This window comes from Myxocyprinus asiaticus, chromosome 8, assembly GCF_019703515.2.
Source record: "Myxocyprinus asiaticus isolate MX2 ecotype Aquarium Trade chromosome 8, UBuf_Myxa_2, whole genome shotgun sequence".
In the NCBI taxonomy this organism is placed as follows: Eukaryota; Metazoa; Chordata; class Actinopteri; order Cypriniformes; family Catostomidae; genus Myxocyprinus; species Myxocyprinus asiaticus.
In genome coordinates, this window is record NC_059351.1 from 42,668,468 (window position 1) to 42,692,396 (window position 23,929).

Sequence of the window (23,929 nt, forward strand, 5' to 3'; positions counted from 1 at the left end):
AGGATATTATAATATTAATAATTGCATTCAATGATATTTAGCCTTGATTACACATCTTTGTTTTTTTTTGTGTCGATGAAGGGGTACTAGAGCCTTACTGATGGAGCTGTGGGGGAAAAAAGGGGCTGGGAAACACTGCTCTAGAATGGCCTACAGTCCTGTCATCACTAACAATAAAGGTTTTTCAATGGTTCTTGGCAATAGTTCATGTATTAAAAACCACTTATCACTGAATGGGGTTCTTGAGTTGGCTTTATAGTTGGAGATTAATAAAAGTTCTTAATGATATATTACAGCACATTGGGTTCAGAGTCATTTAAAAAACTCCATGACATCTCGCTAGACAGTCTCATTTTAGAGAGCATTTCATAGGAGAAATATTTGCATCATGCTATCACGGCATGTGACGGTATTCGGTAATGTGGTAGATCACGGTAATTAACGTGCATTGTATTGTTATTGTGGGCCCTTCAAAATACCGTAAATAATTCTAGATAACCATTTAGCCAGTGTTTAGATTTTTCTGATCACACAGTAGTTCATTTTTCTATCATCAAATCAAGATTCACAAAACGTCATGGTTACTGGTGTAACCTCCGTTCCCTGATGGAGGGAACGAGACGTTGGTGTCGATGTAGTGACACTAGGGGTCACTCTTGGGAGCCCGAGACACCTCTGGTCTTTGATAAAAGGCCAATGAAAATTGGCGAGTGGTATTTGCATGCCACTCCCCCAAACATACGGGTATAAAAGGAGCTGGTATGCAACCACTCATTCAGGTTTTATGCTGAGGAGCCGATATAAGGTCCGGCCATTTCAGTGGGTAGTTCAGTGTTGTGGCAGGAGGGACCAACGTCTCGTTCCCTCCATCAGGGAACGGAGGTTACACCAGTAACCATGACGTTCCCTATCTGTCACTCACTCGACGTTGGTGTCGATGTAGTGACACTAGGGGTCCCTATACAAAACGCCACAAGGCTGAACTGTGTTACGTGAACTGGCGGTGTGTGGTGGGCAGACTTGCTGTGTGCCTCATAGCCAGCACACCAGGTCGACACGTAACCTCCCCCAACACAGTTATGAGTGTCGAACGGCCCTTTTTGGGGACAAGTTGACTACCCAGAGATAGAGACAGGCTTAACCCAGTCATGGCCTCTTTCCCCTTCTCTTTTTCCACTCCCTAAAAAAGAAGGGGGATTATCCGACTGGACCACCAGGTCTAGTCGGGGGGTGTCCCTCCCAAGGGGAGGACACCGCGGAGACCACACCTCGCCCCAAGAGAAGGGGGGATATTTAAGTGGAAGAATACATCACATGGTCTTTCCAACCATGTGGAGAGCCTTCAAGGTAGATCCTGCCCAATGGGGGAGAAGTTACTACAACATGGAGACTGGGGCAGAGGGGCTCTGCCCAAGGAAGACGCAGTTTGCCAGCAGGGAAATGAATTAGCGGAAGATATAGATCGCATGGGGTTAGCCTTACAGGGAACTGCCACATGCGGAGCACCTACCCCAGAACCGGGCTCTTAGTTAGCGCGTGTACTGGGCCGGCAGCGAGTCTCTCTGAAAACTCGACTGCCACAGGGCTCGGAGGAAGTCAACCAGGGAACAACTTTTGTGAACACTACTGGGAATTACAAGCGCACGTCTTCAGCTCAAAAGGAGGTGGAAGGCGCTATGTGCAAGCGATACACCCGGCCGGCTATCCCGGGCTTTCCGCTTGTATTGCGTGCCACTACCTGGGATGAAACCGGTTCCACCCGGAGGTTGTAGAACCTTGCAAAGGTGTTGGGTGTTGTCCACCCCGCTGTTCTGCAAATGTCTGTTAGAGAGGCACCTCTGGCCAGGGCCCAAGAAGCCGCTACACCACGGGTAGAATGGGCTCGTAGCCCTACCGGGGGCGGCATGTTTTGGGCAATATATGCCATAGTTATGGTGTCAATGAGCCAGTGGGCGATCCTCTGCTTGGAGACAGCGCTTCCTTTCCGCTGTGCACCAAAGCAGACAAAGAGCTGCTCAGAGATTCTAAAGCTCTGCGTGCGATCCAAATAGATGTGTAAAGCGCACACCGGACACAGCAACGACAGGGCTGGGTCTGCCTCCTCCTGGGGCAGCGCTTGCAGGTTCACCACCTGGTCCCTAAAAGGAGTGGTGGGAACCTTGGGCACATAGCCCGGTCGGGGTCTCAGGATCACGTGAGAATAGCCCGGACCGAACTCTAGGCACGTTTCGCTGACAGAGAACGCTTGCAGGTCACCTACCCTCTTGATGGAAGTGAGCGCAGTCAGGAGGGCAGTCTTCAAGGAGAGTGCCTTAAGCTCGGCTGACTGCAAAGCTCAAAGGGGGCTCTCTGTAGACCCTGAAAAACTACAGAGGTCCGATGAGAGAACGAGGCACAGCCTGGAGGGATTCAGCCTCCTGGCGCCTCTTAGGAACCTGATGATCAGATCATTCTTCCCTAAGGACTTACCGTCGACTGCGTCATGGTGTGCTGCTATGGCAGCAACGTACACCTTCAAGGTGGAAGGAGACAGCCTCCCTTCCAACCTCTCTTGTAGGAAGGAAAGCACTGATCTGACTGCGCATCTCTGGGGGTCTTCCCGATGGGAAGAACACCACTTAGCAAACAGACGCCACTTAAAGGCATACAGGCGCCTTGTAGAGGGAGCCCTAGCCTGAGTGAACGTGTCTACCATCGCGGGTGGGAGACAGTTTAGGTCTTCCGCATCCCATCCAGGGGCCAGACATGGAGATTCCAGAGGTCTGGGCGCGGGTGCCGGATGGTGCCCCTTCCCTGAGAAAGAAGGTCCTTCCTCAGGGGAATTTGCCCGGGGGGAGCTGTCGCGAGGAGCGTGAGGTCCAAGCACCACATCTGGGCGGGCCAGTAGGGTGCTTACCAGGATGACCTTCTCCTCGTCCTCCCTGACCTTGCACAGGGTCTGTGCAAGCAGGCTCACTGGGGAAAAACACATATTTGCGAATGCCAGGGGACCAGCTGTGTGCCAGCGTGTCTATGCCGAGGAAGGCCTCGGTCAGTGTGTACCAGAGCGGGCAGTGGGGAGGATTCTTGGGAGGCGAACAGGTGCACCTGTGCCTGTCGAATCAACTCCAAATCAGCTGGACCACCTGAAGGTGGAGTCTCCACTCTCCCTTGAGGGTAACCTGTTGTGACGGCGCGTCCGCCGAAGTGTTGAGGTTGCCCGGGATGTGAGTGGCTTGCAGCGACTTGAGGTGCTGCTGACTCCGTTGGAGGAGACGGCGGGCGAGTTGTGACATACAGCGGGAGCGCAGACCGCCTTGGCGGTTGACATATGCTACCGCTGCCGTGCTGTCTGTCCGAACTAGCACGTGCTTGCCCTGGATCAATGGCCGGAACCTCCGCAGGGCGAGCAGAATTGCCAGTAACTCGAGGCAGTTGATGTGCCAACGCAGCTGCGGACCCGTCCAGAGGCCGGCGGCTGCGTGCCCGTTGCCAACAGCGCCCCAGCCCATTTTGGAGGCATCTGTCGTGACCATGACGCGCCTGGAGACCAGTTCTAGGGGAACACCTGCTCGTAGAAACGAGAGGTCGGTCCAAGGGCTGAAAAGACGGTGACAGACCAACGTAATGGCCACGTGGCGTGTCCCGTGGCGCCATGCCCATCTCGGGACTCGAGTCTGGAGCCAGTGCTGAAGCAGCCTCATATGCATCAACCCGAGCGGGGTGGCCACCGCCAAGGATGCCATATGCCCCAGGAGCCTCTGAAAAAGGTTCAGTGGAACCACTGTTTTCTGTTTGAATGCCTTCAAACAGGCCAGCACCAACTGGGCGCGCTCGTTCGTAAGGCGCGCCGTCAAGGAGACCGAGTCCAACTCCAAACCGAGAAAAGAGATGCTCTGAACCGGGAGGAGCTTGCTCTTTTCCCAGTTGACCCGAAGCCCTAGTCGGCTGAGGTGTGAGAGCACCAGGTCCCTGTTTGCGCATAACAAATCTCGAGAGTGAGCTAAGATTAGCCACCTCCCTTAACAGGGCAAGGGCAGCCTCTGCGATCTTCGTAAAGACACGAGGAGACAGGGACAGGCCGAAAGGGATGACTTGTACTGATACGCCTGACCCTCGAACACGAACCGCAGGAAGGGTCTGTGTTGAGGAAGGATCGAGACGTGAAAGTACGCATCCTTCGGGTCTACCGCCGCGAACCAATCTTGATGCCGGACGCTCGCTAGAATGCGTCTTTGCATCAGCATCTAGAACGGGAGTCTGTGTAAAGCCCGGTTCAGTACCTGCAGGTCCAAGATTGGCCGCAACCCACCGCCTCTTTTCGGTACAATGAAGTAGGGGCTGTAAAACCCTTTCTTCATCTCGGCTGGAGGGACAGGTTCTATCGCGTCCTTCCGTAGGAGGGTAGCGATCTCCGCGCAAGGTAGCAGTGTTTTCGTCTTTCACCAAGGTGAAGTGGACACCGCTGAACCTGGGCAGATGCCCTGCGAAGTGAATCGCGCAGCCGAGTCGGACGGTCCGGACCAGCCCTCGCGACGGACTGGAAGGCGCAAGCCATGCATCCAAGTTCCGCGCAAGCGGGACCAAAGGGACAACGTCATTGGATGTACCGGCAGGTGGGGCCTCGCGGTGGGCAGAGCTCGAGGTGCCACACCACTTCGTGGCCGTGCTGAGTCCAAGGACATCGAAGCACTTACCTGGCTCCTTGTGACCACCCCCAGAACAGCCTGGAACGGGGGAGGAAGAGGCCTGTCCTCGTGACCCGTGGAGACTGTCACATCGGGGGCGGATTTGTGCCACAGCTGGGCGCTCAGGGCTGGAGACCGCCGCTGGAGCGCCAACCTGCCAAATGGAGTGGTGGACGGTGGTCGTGATGCCAGTTGTACACACCAGATATGTGACCCAGGGAACAAGGAAACCACTCTTGCTGAGCTCTTGAGTACTGCAGCCACTTGGGCATGCAGCGCAATTAAATGCAAAATGTAACAAAAAGATGAAGATCTGCTTACCAGCTCCAGAGCAGCAGGTTTCGTTGTCCCTGGGTCGCCCGTCTCAAGGGCGCTTTGAAGCCTTTCACGGGTTCTGGGCGGCTGCGAGACGGGTGGCGTCTGCTTCCTGCGGTGGGCTCCACGCCGGGGCCAGGCCGAAGGGGTAGGCTGCGGCGGAGCCGGTGCAGTCACCGCAGGGGGACGCCCTTGGCGATGAGTAGATGGGGTGCAGGATCTTGAGCCACGCCGGGGCAGGATATGCCGGCTAGCATCCATCTACTGCTCTACCATCGAGAACTGCTGGGCAAAGTCCTTGACGGTGTCGCCGAATAGGCCCGCCTGGGAAATGGGGGCAGCAAGGAATCGTGTCTTGTCGGTCTCACCCATCTTGACCAGGTTGAGCCAAAGGTGGCGCTCCTGGACCACTAGTGTGGCCATCGTCCGCCCGAGAGACTGCGCCGTGACCTCCGTCACTCGGAGAGCGAGGTCAGTCGCCGAGCGCAGTTCCTGCATCAATCCTGTGGCGGAACTACCCTCGTGCAGTTCCTTTAGCACCTTGGCGGAATTGCAGGAGAGCCATGGCGTACAGGGAGGAGGCGGCTTGTCCAGCGGCACCGTAGGCCTTGGCCATCAGAGACGACATAAACCTACAGGCCTTGGACAGGGGCTTTGGGCACCCGCGCCAGGTGGTGGCGCTCTGCAGGCATAGGTGCACTGCGAGCGCCTTTATCCACCGGGGGATTGCCGAATAACCCTTGGCCGCCCCACCATCGAGGGTAGTGAGAGCGGGGAAGCTGAAAAGATCGGGACCGGGCAGTAAAAAGTGCCTCCCGTGACCTTGTCAGCTCTTCATGCACTTCCGGGAAGAAAGGAACGGGGCGGGGCGTGGCTTTGAGTGGCGCCGCGGGCCCAGGAACCAATCACCGAGCCGCAAGGGTTCAGGGAAGAGCGGTGAAATCCACTCTAACCGACGCTCGTGGCTGCCCGGGAAAGCATGTCGTCATCTCCGTGTCAGCCTGTGACTGGGCAATCGACCCCGAAGGGAGGAGCCCAGCTGAGGCTTCCGACTGGACGAGCCCGCTCTCCGATGCTGCGCTCCAGAGCTCATCACTTTCGCGGGCTCCGAATAAGAGGTCGAACTCGCCATGAGACGAGCCGGCGGACTCACCCGGAAGCCCGATCGGGGCAGACGAGCGTGCTGGGGAATGGGAGGTCCGCGGGGGAATACCCGGCGGAGGCGGTCCCATTGGGGTCCCCAAATCGCCCCCAGTGCTAGCCGCGCTGGCCTCAAACCCGTGGATAAAAGGACCGAGGCGGGAGCCTCTGGGGTGGCTCGCTTCCTTACGAAGGCGAGCCGCGACCGCAACGTTGCCATGGACATATTCTCGCAATGAGAACATGACCATCCACGAACGCTGTCTCCGCGTGAGCAGTGCCCAGACAACGAAAGACAGTGATCGTGACCGTTAGAAGGCGAGAGATAACAAGCACAACCAGGAATAACACACAATCGGAAAAGCATCTTTAAAAAGACACGTCTTTAAAAAGACGTTCCGTGTGTGCGCTCTTTTAGAGAAATATATACTCTTTTTAGAGGGGAAAAATGCTCTTTCAGAAAATATACTCTCTAGTTTTTCTGCCGAAGCGCCCAGGGGTGTTCTCTGCAGTGCACCAGTGCAGAGGAGGGAGAAGCCGCTGAAATGCGCCGTCAGATCCAGCAGAGGTGAATGAACAGTAGTATTCAGCTCAGTGAGCATGACCGTTCAGCTCCGAAGAGAAAATCTGAATGAGTGGTTGCATACCAGCTCCTTTTATACCCGTATGTTCGGGGGAGTGGCATGCAAATACCACTCGCCAATTTTCATTGGCCTTTTATCAAAGACCAGAGGTGTCTCGGGCTCCCAAGAGTGACCCCTAGTGTCACTACATCGACACCAATGTCGAGTGAGTGACAGATAGGGAACTGCATGTATTTGACATAAATGACACATAGACATATTTTTATAATGTACTGTAATTCAATAATGTCACATGCCTAATGCCATGCATACAAAATGAGTCATCAATATTGTGGGTCTGTTTACCCAAAATAGGAGATAAAATAAAAAAATTAAAGAAACATTTTGGTTGTACACATGGCTACTTTTAAATGACTTGCAATATGAGGTCGACCTGGCTGATAATCGGATCCGATACTCATAATTTTTCTAATTATCGGAATTGTTATTCTGTCTGATCTGATTGCCGATTAAATAAATACATTTTTAAATGTGCTCCATTGGCTCTGATGCCATCGCCTCGCTCTGAAAGATTATTGCTTGTAGTCTGGCTCAATGTCCCACGCACAGTATTATCGGATTGGTTATATGTCATGAGTGAATGGCCAATCAACACTGTACACTGTTTTCGTGGTGAGAGGTAGGAAAGAGGAAAGCAACAAGAGAAAGATATTTCACTAAGAGAACAAGCTGATTTCAAAGGTAAGAATGCAGATATTGAAGTTGCAATAAACATCACAATACCCTATGTCAGTGGTCACCAATTAGCAGTCCTCGGTCTGGGTCCGGACTGCAAGACATCATGACAACGGTTACCCCCTCTCACAATTTCTACACTTTAGATTAGCAGTGTGACAAAACAATGGAGCTGTGTACACTGCAAGTGCTCCGGGGCTTAGATTGCACTGATCTTTCAGCGCTATATCCTTGAATATTTTTCTCTAGAACCGAATACACTTTATTAAATTTAGTTCTAAACAAACGTTTGGGAGGAGCTCAATCATTCAGACCTGTCAATCATGCCACTAGCATGTATAAGCAGCCTCTCACTATAGTCCCAGGACAATTCTTCCAGCATCTGGCCCCGCCCTAAGCAGAGTCCAGTGCAATTAGAGCTCTTCACGTCTGATGACCAGCTCTTCCCCCATCGGACCCCAACCTCTCGACCACCCAGAAGGATCCAGGACCATCCAAGTCCAGATCCTCCTCTGACCCTAAAGACAAGAACAGAGGATGCTAACTCCAACACCCCTCTTCAGACTCTCAGAGACACCGTGCTAGGAATTGTTCTTCCCCTCCTCCAGCGAGGCTTCCTCGCCACGCAGCCTTCTCACCCTCCTTAAGATCTTCAGCATCGTCAGCACTATTCCCAAAACCTCCTATTCCACCAATATCCAAATGGACCATAAACGGCCTTCGACACGGACTTGCTGCCGCAAGCATCACAGCTACACTACCGGTCAAAAGTACTCATTCTTTATTATAATTTATTTTTTTCACATTTTAGAATAATAGTAAAGTCATCAAAACTATGGAGTAACATAAATGGAACTATGGGAATTATGTTGTTACTAAACAAAATCCAAAATAAATCAAAACTGTGTTATATTTTAGCATCTTCAAAGTAGTCACCCTTTGCCTAGAATTTGCAGACATGTACTCTTGACATTTTCTCAACCAAATTCTTGAGGTATCACCCTGGGATGCTTTTTAAACAGTATTGAAGGAGTTCCCATTTATGTTGGGCACTTATTGGCTGCTTTTCTTTATTATTTGGTCCAAGTCATCAATTTCAAAAATGGTTTTTTTTTGTTTTTGTTTTTTTTAAATACAATTTTAGTTTTATAATGAAATAAATTTATATGGTGGCACAATTATATTTTTGTCTACAAAACTAATTTCAAACATTTAAGCATACACCTTCAGATCAAAAGATTTTTAAGATCATGAGAAACATTTCAGTCAATTGTTTCAAAACTTTTGACCGGTAGTGTATATGAACTCTACTCCCACTCGTGAGGCTGCCTCCGCAAGTGATATCCACTCCCCCTCTGGCTTCTTACAGCCCAGCTCTTGCTATCCCTTACTGGGGAGCCCTCAATTTCGAACTCTACAACAGAGTTTTCCTGGGTTGTAGTAGCATCTCCTGTGCTATCTGCCGATCCATTGATCATCAGGCATCTTCATGCCCCCTGATTAATCAGGAATCACCACCAACCCAAAACCAACATTCAAACCCATCAAATTAACCTCCTATGTACCGCAGTCCAGGAATGAGAGCCCAGTTTCAAATGCAAATGCCAAATGGAATATAAATTTAAATTCTGTCCGACAGGTTTACAACAAATTTTCAAAACACAACCCAAAGCTTTGTGCTGGATTTTGTCCAACAATTAAGGAGCCCCCACTTAGTCCACCTACTAGATGATTTTCTCACAGTCTCTCCAAGTGATTCCCCCCATTATCCTCGATTTTTTTAAGTTACAAGCTTCCCTTCCAAAAGAAAAAAATCATAGAATTACCTCAATCATAGACCATCTTCTGGTTTCTCAGCAATGCTCTAAACATGACCTCGTCTCCCTGCTCGGACATCTACATTTCACAATGCGGATCGTGCCCCAAGGTCGTCCTTTCATTTCCCACCTGCTCTCCCTGGCCTCATCAGTCCCAGCCCTTAATGATCCAGTTTATCTAAACACATCTTGCAGATCGCATTTGAAACTTTGGAGTTTATTTCTCAGTCAGTGGAATGGGCTCACCTTCTTTTACGAGGACCACATCTCATTTGCCTCCGACATGTATCTATTCACAGACACAGCCCCCTCCGTCGGATTTGGAGGATTTTACCAAGGCTGCTGGTTCATGTCTCCCTGGCCCACCGAGCTTTCCAACCTAGAGCCCTCTTCCTCATCCGCAGCTCTTTTAAAGTTGTATCCGATCGTTGCAGCCGCCTCCCTGGTCATCTAAATGCGTTTCGTTTTGCTGCGGCAATTCTGCCATCGTTCACTGCATCAATAAAGGCCATTCAAATTCAAACAAATGAATGCCCCTTTTGAGGCACTAACTCTACTTGCCATCAATTTATTATCAAAGCTGAACACATTCCTGGTTTCAAGAACCAAATCGCTGATTCTCTCTCCCGCTTTGCCTTTCAGAAATTCAGAACATTGGCTCCTCATGCAGACCCATTACCAACGTGAGTTCCACCCTTTTCCGAGATGATATTCCAGTGAACCACCCACTTCATTTCCTCCACCGTCAATCCATAGATTTTGTTATTCAAGCAGTCTCCCTCAGAACCCTCCAGTCTTATTTTACAGCCTGGAAAAGCTTTAAACATTTTCACCTAATTCACGCTCTCCCGTTCCCTGATTTCCGTTTCCTCCTTTGGTATTTATCTTCACAAAGTCAAATACATCCAAGCTGGATCTTTTAAAGTGTACCCAAGCGGCTTACAATCTTTCTACAAATTGATTTTCGGCCAACCATGCCCCAATTTATCCAACCCGCAAATCCCCCTTCTCATCAAGGGTATCCAAAAATATCAACCACGTTGCCAGACCCCTGGCTGCCTCTCACTTCGGATTTATTAAGCAGATGCCTATCCATACTCTGTTCAGGTTACCATTCCAAAAACACACAAAGAACTCTAGATGCACTTTTTATTCTCACTTTCTTCGGTTTCCTCAGATGCTCAGAATTCAAACGCAATTCCAAATTTGATCCAAACATACATCAAACTTTTTGCGATCTTCAGATAATTGAAAATGATATCATTAGTTTCAATATCAAACGAAGCAAAACAGACCAGACTAACCGTGGCCATCATGTTTTTATTTTCAATTTACCCTCTCCCATTCAGCGCATGGAAGTGTAAGCGGTAGTTCTGTCAGGGAGACTCGCGCGGTACACGTCATCAGTTCATTCATAATTTCCTTTAACCAATCACTGTTCACCTCTTGCTTTAAAGGTCTGCCAGCAGCCAATCACTCTGCTGCCATCAGGTGTCAACGTGGCAATTCTTTCTACAACTTACTGTGTCCGATGTCAAGCCAGCTTTGCTCCCCGATTAGCTAATATGGATTTAATCACTGCTCCTAACCTCTTATCCAGGATCAGCAGCTCCTCGCAGCAGCTCTTGTCTGCAATTCCGAGTCTCAGTGGGATCGTGGCCCCTTGGAATAATAATAACAGATATGTTAACGAGGCATCTCCTTCAACCCTGATCTCTCTAGACCACAGGTGAACCAGCTCACATAACATCTTAAGAAGCCACCTTCCCTCCTTTACGATGCCACTGCTCCATTTCAGAATCAGAATCAGAATCAGCTTTATTGCCAAGTACGCTTACACATACAAGGAATTTGTCTTGGTGACAGGAGCTTCCAGTGTACAACAATACAAAAACAATACAAAAACAGCAGCAAGACTAAAAAATTAAAAATAAAACTAATTATACACATACGTACAGACACACACATACATACATACACACATACACATGGGTAATGCCAATCTAATACAATCTGTTATGTACAGTGCAAATACAAATCTGTTATGTGCAGTGCAAATGTTTTTTTTTTTGTTGTTTTTTTTTTTCAGAGGAATGAAATGGCAGAAGAGGTTGGATGTGTTGGATAAATATAAGAAAGACTACGCTGTGTATTGCACACAGTTATTGCTCAATGGGGCAATTTAACTGTTCATGAGATGGATAGCCTAAGGGAAAAATCTGTTCCTGTGCCTGACGGCTCTGGTGCTCAGAGCTCTGAAGCGTCGGCCAGAAGTCAACAGTTCAAAAAGGTAGTGGGCAGGGTGAGTGGGGTCCAGAGTGATTTTTCCAGCCTTTTTCCTCACTCTGGAAGTGTATAGTTCTTGAAGGGGGGGCAGGGGGCAACCAATAATCCTCTCAGCAGTCCGAACTGTCCTTCATAGTCTTCTGATATCTGATTTGCATCAGAATCACCATCATCTTGGATGAGGTCGATGACAGTGGCATCGTCTGCAAACTTCAGGAGCTTGACAGAGGGGTCCTTGGCGATGCAGTCATTGGTGTAGAGGGAGAAGAGTAGTGGGGAGAGCACACATCCCTGGGGGGCACCAGTGCTGATTGTACAGGTGCTGGAAGTGAGTTTCCCCTGTCTCACAAGCTGCTGCCTGTCTGTCAGAAAGCTGGTAATCCACTGACAGACAGATATGGTAACAGAGTTGGTGTAATTTATTCTGGAGTATAGCTGGGATGATGGTGTTGAAAGCTGAACTGAAGTCCACAAAAAGGATCCTTGCATATGTCCCTGGTCTGTCCAGATGTTGCAGGATATGATGCAATCCTATATTGACTGCATCATCCACAGACCTGTTTGATCGATAAGCAAATTGAAGGGGATCTAGAAAGGGTCCAGTGATGTTCTACAGGTGGGCCAACACCAGTCTCTCAAATGATTTCATGACTACAGACGTCAGGGCGACTGGTCTGTAGTCATTAAGTCCGGTGATTTTTGGTATCTTTGGGACAGGAATAATGATTGAGTGTTTGAAGCAGCATGGGACTTCACACTGCTCCAGTAATCCACTGAAGATCTGTGTGAAGATGGGGGCCAGCTGGTTAGCACAGGATCGAAGACACTCTGGTGAAACGCCATCTGGGCCTTACGCCTTCCTCTTCTTTTGTTTCCAAAAGACGTGGCTCACATCATCTTCACAGATCTTAAGTGCAGGTTGAGTAGCAGGAGGGGAGAGGAGGGGGGTTGCAGGAGGTGTTGGTGTTTGTGTGAAGTGAAGGTCAGAGTGGGTGTGGGGTGTGAGATTGGGCCTTTCAAATCTGCAGTAGTACACATTCAGGTCGTCAGCCAGTTGTTGGTTCCCTACAGGGTTGGGGGTAGGAGTCCTTTAATTTGTGAGTTGTTTCATTGCCACTCCATACTGATGCAGGGTCATTAGCTGAAAACTTGTGTTTCAGCTTCTCAGAGTATCATCTTTTAGCCACTCTGATTTCCCTGTTCAGTGTGTTCCTGGCCTGATCCCCACCCAAGCATCCTCTTTGGCCTGATGAAGCTGCCTGAGCTCTGCTGTAAACCACGGTTTGTCATTGTTGAACTTTAAATAAGTCCCAGTAGGAATGCACATATCCTCACAGAAACTGATGTATGATGTAACAGTATCTGTGAGCTTGTCCAGGTCTGTGGCTGCAGCCTCAAAAACACTCCAATCCATGCAATCGAAGCAGGCTTGTAGTTCCCGCTCTGCTTCATTGGTCCATCTCTTTACAGTGCTAACTACTGGCTTGGTTGATTTTAATTTCTGCCTGTAGGTTGGAAGAAGATGAACCAGACAGTGATCAGAGAGTCCCAAAGCTGCTCTAGGGACAGAGTGATATGCATCCTTTATTGTTGTGTAGCAATGATCCAGTATGTTCCTGTCTCTGGTGGGGCATGTGATGTGCTGTTTGTATTTGGGCAGTTTACGTGTTAGATTTGCTTTGTTAAAATTCCCAAGAATAATAATAACTGAGTACGGGTATTGTTGTTCTGTGTCTGTGATTTGATCAGCCGGCTGTTGCAATGCTGTGTTCAAACACGCGTTTGGTGCGATATACACATTCACCAGAATAAACGAGGAAAACTCCCGCGGCGTGTAGAAAGGCTTACAGTTAATAAGAGCGCTTCTAAACTAGGACAGCACATCCTCTTTAACATTGTTACATCTGTACACCAACTTTCATTGATATAAATGCATGTTGCACCGCCTCTCGTTTTCCCCGTTAACTCCGCGATGCGATCCGCTCTGAGCAGCTGGAAGCCCGGCAGATGTAACATGCTGTCCGGAATGGCTTCACTCAGCCAGGTTTCTGTGAAGCACAAGGCAGCAGAGGTTGAAAAGTCCTTGTTTGTGCAGTTGAGGAGATGTAGTTCGTCCGTTTTGTTAGGAAGAGAGTGGAGATTCGCTAAGTGAATACTCAGCAGCGCTGTTCGAAATACGTGCCGACGGAGTTTGACCAGCGCACTGGCTCATCTCCCTCGCCTGCGTCTCTTGAACAGCAGAGCTGCGCCTCCATCTAAAATGTCTAGCAAAATGTCTGAATATTCGAAAACCAGGAAAAGATTGTCTGGTACATGCTGTCGAATGTTCAGCAGTTCGTCTCTGTTAAAACTGACTGGAAAAAGATTACTAAACACAGGACAAACAAACAACAAAAGAACTGAGGAGCTCCGCATCGAGGCAGCCATCCGCGGTGCCATCGTGATCTTTCATCAAAACCTATGGGGTGTAAATGATCAGCAAATCGGGATCTTCATCCAGATCTCAGTCATGTAGGAGACCTCCCTCAGTCGAGCCACCACATCTATCACATCCGGAATGCATTGTCAAAAGCATCGTATCAAGGCAGCAGCTGATCCCCATCAAAAATACACTAAGTTCCCTATCATATTCATCAATTTGTATTTAGAGGATCATTTAAAGGTCAAAGAAATTTCAAAAGCTCATTATTTCAATTCTGCTGCAGTTCAATTTCCATATCGGCTGGTAAGACAAACTTCCTCATAATGCTTTCTACATTATTTCTACAACTATGTTTGCCAAAACACATAATTATTTTGTATTTTTTTTTTTTAAAGTTACAATTCATTTTGCTCTCCGATCCTTTCACTGTTAATATATTTGTGGTCAGGGAAGCTTCCATTTAGCAGCAGGTAAGTAAGATTTGTTCTCTCTTGATAAACTGTGCCGGATTAGCGTTCTTGCAAAGCAGATACCGAATCTTCATTCAACTGAAGCTTTACATGTCATGGACCATGCGTCGTGTTGCTGGTTTTTATCAGAGCTTCGACTTCTAACATCACATAGCTTTCACTTCACATATTTTAACCCATTCAAGGCTGGGCATGGTATCCTCCTCACCAAAGCATATATCAAGATGCTCCAAAATTATACTGTGCTTTCATTGTTTCTGTTTTAACATCCGATTATTGAAACCTCACCCATTAATAAAATGGTGGTGGGCATTCAGTTTCACGCTATATGTCATTAACCCAAACTGCCCAGTCTTTTCTCCTTTCCACCCAGCTAATTCGAAGAGGTATCAGAAATTTCCCCTACCATTCCTGCTAAATGGCTTCCTATCACTTTAGACATCTACACCTCCTTATTTCCACTCTCAGAGCAGGTTATTTTCTAAATTTGATGACATTCTTTCAGAAGCATTTTTTTTTCTCATGGCATTTCATGTCTTTTTGAGGTGTGAGGATCAGTCGCCACTGGTTTGCTTCTCATCTTTCTGACACACTAATATTCTGCAGTCACTCCCCTCTCAGTGGAAGGTGTATTCTGGCTATTCCTTCAGGATAGGAGCTGCTACAGCAGCTGCTTCACGAGGACTTCCTGAGTCTTCCATTAAGATGCTGGGACGATGGTCTTTTTTATCATACAAGACATATACATACGTCCCAACCTGCATTTTATCAACCAAGCTCAGCTCATAGTAAGCAACGCATCAAAGGCACCATTTTCCAACAACTCTGGTGGTGGCAGAATCACAAACACACACACACAAAAGCTATGCAACCCCTTCCTCATACTCCTCCAAGCATTGTTATCCTTTTCAAGGGTATTGCACCACAATGCTCCCCTCTCTCATTTTTCCCCAGCATTGCTATCCTTTTCAAGGGTATTGCACAACAATGCTCCATTTCATACATTTCATGCTTTGGTTATTCTTTTCAAGAATATTGCATGACAAAACGCTCACCCAATCAGGGCTGCAAGCACTGTTTACTCTTTTCAAGGGTATTGCACAACCAATGCCCCCTTCCCTTCATGTGTCATAAGCTTTGGTTTTCCATCAAGGATACTGCGCAACCAATGCCCCCTTCCCTTCATGTGTCATAAGCTTTGGTTTTCCTTCAAGGATACTGCGCAACCAATGCCCCCTTCCCTTCATGTGTCATAAGCTTTGGTTATCCTTTCAAAGGTATTGCACAACAAATCCCTTCATGTGTCGTAAGCTTTGGTTATCCTTTTCAAGGGAACTGCACAACCAATGTCCCCCCTCCCTTTCATGTGTCATAAACATTGGTTACTCTTTTCAAAGGTATTGCACAACCAAATGCTCGCCCAAATCAGGGCTCTAAGCATCAAACATCACAAACGATGCTCCCCTCCCTCTTTTCCTCATAGCATTGTTATCCTTTCAGTGGTTTTGCACAAACAATGCTCCTTGCCCCTGCCGTCTTCCCCGGCAGGATATGATGGTTCACTTAAATTTGCCCAGACCATCAGATGGGGGCTTACACTAAAGAGACTTTACTTTATTATTTTATTGTTCATCAATAAATTGTTATTCCCTTTATGCTATGCTGTTCCAAGTTTTTCTGATAGAAATGGAAGCATAAGCGGTAGTTCTGTCAGGGAGACTCGCGCGGTACACATCATCGGTTTGTTCATAATTTCCTTTAACCAATCACTGTTCACCTCTTGCTTTAAAGGTCTGCCAGCAGCCAACCACTCTGCTGCCATCAGGTGTCAACGTGGCAACTGCCTCCTCCCCGCCACCACCAGCAAGTGTTCGTCTGACAGGAGGTAGGTTCCTCACCCTTGTTGTCTTCCCCAGCAGGATTTGATGGTTCACTTAAATTTGCCCAGACCATCAGACAGGGGCTTACCCAAAGAGACATTACTTTATTATTTTATTGTTTATCAATAAATTGTTATTCCTTTTATGCTACGCTGTTCTGAGTCTTTCTGATAGAATTCCAATCCCTTTCAATATATTTAGATTACAGGAGGGCTCAAATTTCCAATGTCACTGATCCACTCTTCATAGATGATTCCAACAACCTGATTTCTAGACACTGGTTTCAAAAACACCTCAAATCCATCCTCCTCTGATCAGGTATCCCAGTAAACCACTACTCCAGTCACTCCTTCCATATAAGCGCTGCAACATCAGCAGCACAAAAAGGCCTACCTGAGCTCCTAATTAAAATGTTCAGCCAATGGTCCTCAGACACCTTCCACTCGTACATTAGAACAAACCTATCACATATTAAGCAAGCACACCAAGCCCTTATACAATTATGCCTTTTATCATAATCCCCTTCCACTGCCGCAGCAGGAGCCCCGACTGCTGCTGCAGTCAATACCGCCTTAATACCACAGCAGTAAAATTTCCCCCAGCTCACACTTCTCCCCAATGCTGCAACAGTCATCTATTCTTAGCTCCCGCAGGAGCCTCTTTTCATTTTCAGTACACCATAAAGAGTGGTAACCGGTAATCGTTGTGTAATTAAAAATAAAATATAAATAATTAACTCGCGGTTTTCTTTTAAAATACTCTTTCCACTGCTGCAGCAGTGACTTGCCCCCAGCTCCTGCAGGAGCCCCCTATTTCCCATCACAATAAATAAATAAATAAATATATCGCGATTTTCTTTCAGATTACTCAGAATATTCTATCCACTGCCGGAGCAGTGACTCACCCCCAGCTCCCGCAGGAGTCCTCTATCCAAAAAGTATTTGTTTCCACTGCCACAGCAGTGACCCGTTCCTTAGCTCCCGCAGGAGCCCTTATCCAAAAATATTTTTTCCACTGCCACAACAGTGACTTGTCCCCCAGCTCCCACAGGAGCCCTACACCCCCAAATTTCATCTCTCTCCGTTTTTCTTAAAAAATATTTCAGGGGTTTTATATTAAGAAGCCTGAATTCTCCCTCCAAGGGAATTCTCACTACAAATCCTCATCATTTCGCCTAGGTGAATTTTTGGCTTGCTGCCTATAGGGGCTTCTAAAAAATAAACCTTTCCTTTTTGGGGGGGGGGGAGGTTGCAGAGCTCAAACTGAATCTCGATCTAGAGCCCCTTTGCCCGAGACAGCAAGCCAAATCAGTTTACCATTAAAAGCCAGTACTGGACGGGAGGACAAACTAGTGAATGCCCTTTCACGCTCCATAAGCGTTGCCTCTCACCCCCGGCCTGTGACATGAGCGCTGCATAGTAGAGCTGCAGATGCGGTTAATTTACCGACAGTAGACCGTATTGGAGAAATACAATGAGCAGCAATTTAGATGGACACCAGCATCTTTTGCTTAAAATACACTGCAGAAAATGAGAATGAAGCAAAGTGAAACAATCTTCATGTGTCTGAAAGGACTCCAACGGTTCAGCTTAGCAAGGTTTGTAACAGGACAATTTACTGTTGTTCCAGAGCACCCTTAGACTATAAATGATTTTTTCCACCTAAAATTAGCTTTATTTTTCAACATGTTTTGAGCCTATTGATAATAAACAAAGATATTTTTGGGTTACTAATAATCGTTATTGGTATCGGCCCTGAACAAACCATATTGGTCGACCCATAACTTGCAATGGAGATGTTTTTTGCACACAGAATGGTGTATTTACGTCATAAGGACAAATTGTCCCACCATGCAAACCAGCCAATACTTGACTCTTTGGAAAGACCGGAACCTTGAGCATGAGGAACATTTTGGAGTGATATTTCCGTGTATCCATCACTTATATCTAAATCTTCCACAAAATCATCAAAAGAAGTTGCATTAAGAGAACCACCTTTTTTTTGGAAACAGTGGGAAGCTGTATTTTTATTACTTACTTATTTATTTATTTTTTAGAACAGCACTCCGACTCTTTTGCCAGCCAGAGTTAGTGTGATGAATTACAAACCCTGAGGGGCAAAACACAGATGAAAACACTTTAGCTCAAAGGCATGATGTGTTTGTTTAGTTATGCTTGACCGGTTTTGAACCTACAACCATGGTGACGTGCCTTTACTTATTTTCTTTTGGCCTGTCAAGAGTATGGCAACCTAAGTGTGCCTTGACTCGAGGATCTGTGATTAATACTGATATATGTTTTCCAACCTAAACTCCTGACCACCATGAGAAAAGTGAAAGCTGATAAGAGATCAGAATAAAAAGTTAACTGCGTGTCTCCATCCTGTAACAGACAAACTGGCAGTGAACAGGCCTGAGATCATCCATTATCACTCATCAATATGAGAGAACTAACCAGCTCATCCAGAAAACCCTAATGCAAAGTATGACCAATAGCAATAGTGTCACTTGCCTTACCAAGCACCACTAACAATGCCTGATGTTATTAATAAAAGTTATTATAAAGTGTAACTTAAAGCAACTTTGAGGGTAGGGGCCAGCCAATGACATCACTGCCCATGTGTTCATCCAAAGTGTGCAGCCCTATAGCTGCTTACATTGCAATGTCAAATCCACAGTGCATAGCTCAATCAGTATGTCACACATCCCTGGTGTCCGGTCCAGTCCACACCCAGATGGACCCGCTTCTCCCCATCCGTCTCCACAGTCATGACCTTGACTCACTGCCAGTCTAAGCCAAATGGCCGCATTTTAAATCACTTTAAAAATTCAGCACTTCAACAGCTCGAGCGCATCTGCTGACGTGAAGCTGTCACATTCTGCCACATGATTTTAGTTTCACCTCAACTGAATATGCTGAACTATTGTTTGAATTAGAGACAGTCATAAATCAAAATGACTGCATAAATTTACCTCAGGCTAGAGATACTGTAGAGAAACGGGGAAAGAACAGACTGAGAGAGATGCAGAAAAAGTACACAACAAACACAACACTGGGTAATTTCTCGCTTACACAGTCCTGCCTCTAAATGCTCTTCTCTCTTCCTGGTTGTTTAACTAAATAAAAGCCTCTCTCTGACGGAATGCTTTAGACTAGGTGTAAAATTCTCCAAAAGCTTATGAAGACACTGTTTGTGTACACTGAGCTCATGAACATGTGAGGAAGCCATTGAGGCCACAAACACACTCTATGAGAATTTATCCATAACCATGAGCCTCCCAACCAGCCTGAAACAGCAACGTCAAACAACAGTGTGAGTTTTGGGCGGGACTATCTGTTTGTCGACCAATGGAAGAAGGGGGTGATCTTTTATGTGTGAACTATCCCTTTAAAACTGACATTGGATCAGGTAATGCAAACCAAAGTCCCTTTCAAGGCAAGTCAGTCCACTCATGAGCCTCTTTAAAATACTCCCAGGCAGGCTGTGCAGCTATTTTCAATGTAAACAAGCAGTATAAAAGTACAGCTCCTTTGTACTTGAAGGGGGAAAGACAGAAATCTCCAAAACAGTTGGTCAAGATTACAATAAAATAACATATTTATAAAAATAAAAAAAATCAGCAGTAAAATCTAACAACAATGGTATCATGCGCTTCTTTAACTCAGATCGCGAAAAAAAAACAAAAAAAAAAACATTATTTTTCAGGCTGGTTCATCAAAGGTGCATGTGCATTCTCAAGTTGACTGACAGGCGATGTCTGTATCTAAAAGGTTATTGGCTCTTTTACCTGTAAGGAGGGACTGTTCTACATCCATTAGCCGTTCCAATTTCTCCCATTCATTTTATTAACAGTGCTCCATTTCTGCTCAACTCAGTGCCCACAAAGATATTGAAGCCTGTGTTGAAGCATTGCAGTATACAAGGCATTAGCTTTGTTTCACCACAGCTTAGATCAAAATGAATGTGGTAGATGGTTTTCAACTTCATCCCTCAGCTTTGACCTTAAATCAGCACTCATCTATTTTACCACCCTTATTGACTTTAAACTGTCTCAAGGAGACAGGCTCATTTCACAGAATACTTTGTTGAGGTGTCACTCCAATAAAAAAGCTGTCAATGTGTTTGTGCATTCGCTCAAGCTTTCAATAGCTGACACATTTGTCCTTGATAGGGAACAAGCTGAATTGACACTCACAGTTTAAATCGAATAAGCAAAGTTATCTTATTTCATAATGTTATTGTGGAGGTCTTGATGTTCTTTCCCAATGAAATGAAAGAGAATTATGTGTTGAATTTCGAAAGACTCCAAGGTTAGATTCTTGTTAGTGGGTGTCTGACATCCAATCTCTCCAGGTATCTGTCTGATCTAGAATCATTGGTACTCTTTCAATTGTCTATTTGCCTTCTTCAAGGGGGGCACAGAACTCTCGGCAAGACATTTGACTCCAACTTGGCTATAAGGAGAAGTTTTTTGTTTGTTTGTTTTTTGCTCGAATCACAACATAAATCTACACCAGCCAACCTCAGTGTTTCTTGTCTGTAAGTGAGAGGTCTGGCTGGTTTATTTCCACAATCCCTCCTGAGATCATAATAGAGTGAGTTAGCAGAGAAGCAGAGCCTCTTTTTTTTTTTTTTTTTTTTTAGCCGGTCTGCTTTCTGTGGTAGTTCCAAATGAAGCATTAATGTCATGTTAGAAATCCATTAGCATTCCCATGATTGCTTGTACCATTTGCCTCCATTATGTGACAAAACAATGAAAAAGCTGAGGCGAACAACTTGGGGGAGTTCTTACATTGTGATGAGGACTGTGTGAGAGAGAACTCTGCTGGAAAATCCATCATAAAATGGGATTTGGACTGTGAAATTTGGTTTCTAGCTGGTCCAAAATGTTTTTTAGCTGGTCATTAGCTGGTACCAAGCTCATAGACGATCTTGGACCAGCAACAGACCTGCTACCAGTTGGTCATACCAGCTTTTAAAGGAGATATTAGGCAGAATGACAGCCTCTGTAACCATTCTCATTGTATGGAAAAAAGATCCAATTAAAGTGAATGGTGACTGAGACTAACACACTGCCTAGCATCTTCTTTTGTGTCCGTGGCAGATAGAAGTCAGTGACCAGCCAATGACCAGCTTGTCCCACCTAATGACCATCTTAACACACTTAAAAAACAGATTGGACCAGCTAGAAACCAGCTACCATGTTCTAAAATGCAACTACCAGCTTAAGCCGGATTTTCCAGAAGAGCAAAAAAGAACAGAAGGAAAGCTAACAGTGAGGGACGGCGGATGAAAGCTAAGCGGTGAACTCTAAAAAAGCTTTAAATTGGTCATATCAATCAGTCTCTCACCTAGAGAGCAAATGTTTTTCTCCGCTTGTTTATCTGAAATCAAACTCTCACTTTCTCTCTTCCAAAGGCTGCTTCTTCCGTTCCGAGCCATTACACATTTCCTGTACAACATACTGCGAGAGGAATGACTGAAACAACATTTTCATTTGTCATCATAGAGAGTCTAGTGATATGCAATTAGAGCTGCACTTCTTCACATCCTTGACTATTAACACTTTAAACTGAATCTGAATTAGCTCCCAATGTTCAGAAACCCTTAGGCCAACATCATTTGATGGACTGACCCCTTTGAGATCAAAGTGAGCAGATGACATAATAGCAAGACAGACTGTTGGCCCCAAACCTTTATTTTTTTCAACCTGGATATATGAATATTCTGCTTCAGGGCATTTTGATCACGACAATGGTACCTTCGTGAGAGGTCAAGGTATGTCTTCATCAGATCAAAGCGTGTGTGCGTGTGCGTGTGTGTGCATGCAGAAGAGAAAAAGAGATTGCTGGAACAACAGCAGAGCAACAACTCTGTAACACAGTGAAGTGGTGGTGACATTACTAAATGAATGATTAAATGTATATTTTCCCCCAAAATAAAAATAGTCTTCATTTACTTACCCTCATGTAATTCCAAACCCATAACATCTTTCGTCGGTGAAACACAAAACAAGCAGCTCTTTTCCATTTATTGCAAAAAGTACCATAAAAGTAGTCCATATGATCTGCATGGTTTATTCCAAGTCTTCTCAAGCCAAATGATAACTTTGATTGAAGAACAGACCATAATTTATACCATTATTCACTGATAATCTTCCCCTCTGCAGTAGCTTTCAAAACTCTACCTTTGTATGGAAAATAGAAGCTTGAACATTCTCCTTAAGATCTCTTTTTGTGTGTCACTGAAGAAAGAAAATAAGTTGGGACAAAATAAGTATATAATGACAGCATTTACATATTTTGTAAGAACTATTTCTTCAAGAATCATATTTTCCAGTTTCTCTCAAAGAAAAAGTAGGAGTGAGCTGTCCATGGTAGAATATTGTACACTATAAAGATTTATATCTGCACTCATCTGCACTCACCCATCAATTAATGTGTCCAAAAAAGACTGATTTTTTGTCTTCTGCTCTAGAAAATGATGCTCAGTTTCTCATTTTAAAGAGTTTTTTTTTTTTTTTTTTTTTTTATGTAAAGAAATATGCTCTCTATTCAGACCAACACTCAATTCAAGCAAGTTCCCTGAGAAAGCCCCCAAGACATTTTAAAAACAGTTGCTTTAGGAGACATAATTGCTCAGTGACATTGCAGGCAAAACAAATATAGGGAACTTGGTTGTTCTTCAGGCAACGACAATCTCTGCACATTCAAGGGAAATGTATTAGCTAGCTGCCCTTTTCTCTCTACTAGATATTAATAAATACTTTCAGACACCATCATTGGCATTGTGATTTTAAAGATTCAATTAGTTAAATTCATTAGGAGATTTAAAACTTCAATCCTAAATATCTTGCAAAGTATAACGACAAAATAAAGTCAAAATTGTAAATAGTGTCAATTTTGATTTCATATTAGCATAATACACTAATATATCAATCAAACAATTTGGAAATTATTAGTATTGGCCAATAATAGACCACAAATTATGATATTTAGATGTATATTTCAGCTCTGTAGGTCCATGCAATGCAAGTGAATGGGTGCCAACATTTTGATGCTACAAAAACTAAGTCAGCATTATAGTAATCAATAAGACTTTAGTAGTTAAATCCATATCTTCAGAAGTGATATGATAGGTGCAGGTGATAAACAGATCAATATTTAAGTCGTTTGTTGCTAGAAATTCTTCTCCCTGCCCAGTAGAGGGTGGTATGCATGGACAATGTGAATCACCAAAAACACAAGAAGTATGTGAAGTTATCTGTTTCTCACCCACACCTATCATATCACTTCTGAAGACACTGATTTAACCACTGGAGTCTTATGGATTACTTTTATGCTGATTTATGTGATTTTTTTGATCTTCAAAATTTTGGCACCCATTCACTTGTATTGTATGGACCAAAAGAGCTGAAAAATTCTTCTAAAATCTTAATTTGTGTTCAGCAGATGAAGAAAGTCATATACATCTGGAATGGTATAATGGTGAGTAAATGATGAGATAATTTTCATTTTTGGGTGAACTATTCCTTTAAAAGATGTGAATACCTCCCATGTATGTCAGTTGCAAATCTACTGACAGACTTGTCAATTCTGAATAAATCGGCTATT

At 45.4% G+C, this 23,929-nt stretch overlaps 1 protein-coding gene across 2 annotated transcripts in view; it reads right to left on the reverse strand.

Moving 5' to 3' along the window:
- LOC127444566 (catenin alpha-2) overlaps positions 1 to 23,929 on the reverse strand; it is a 784,313-nt gene that overhangs the window by 704,303 nt on the left and 56,081 nt on the right. The gene's annotated exons all lie outside the window — the stretch shown is intronic.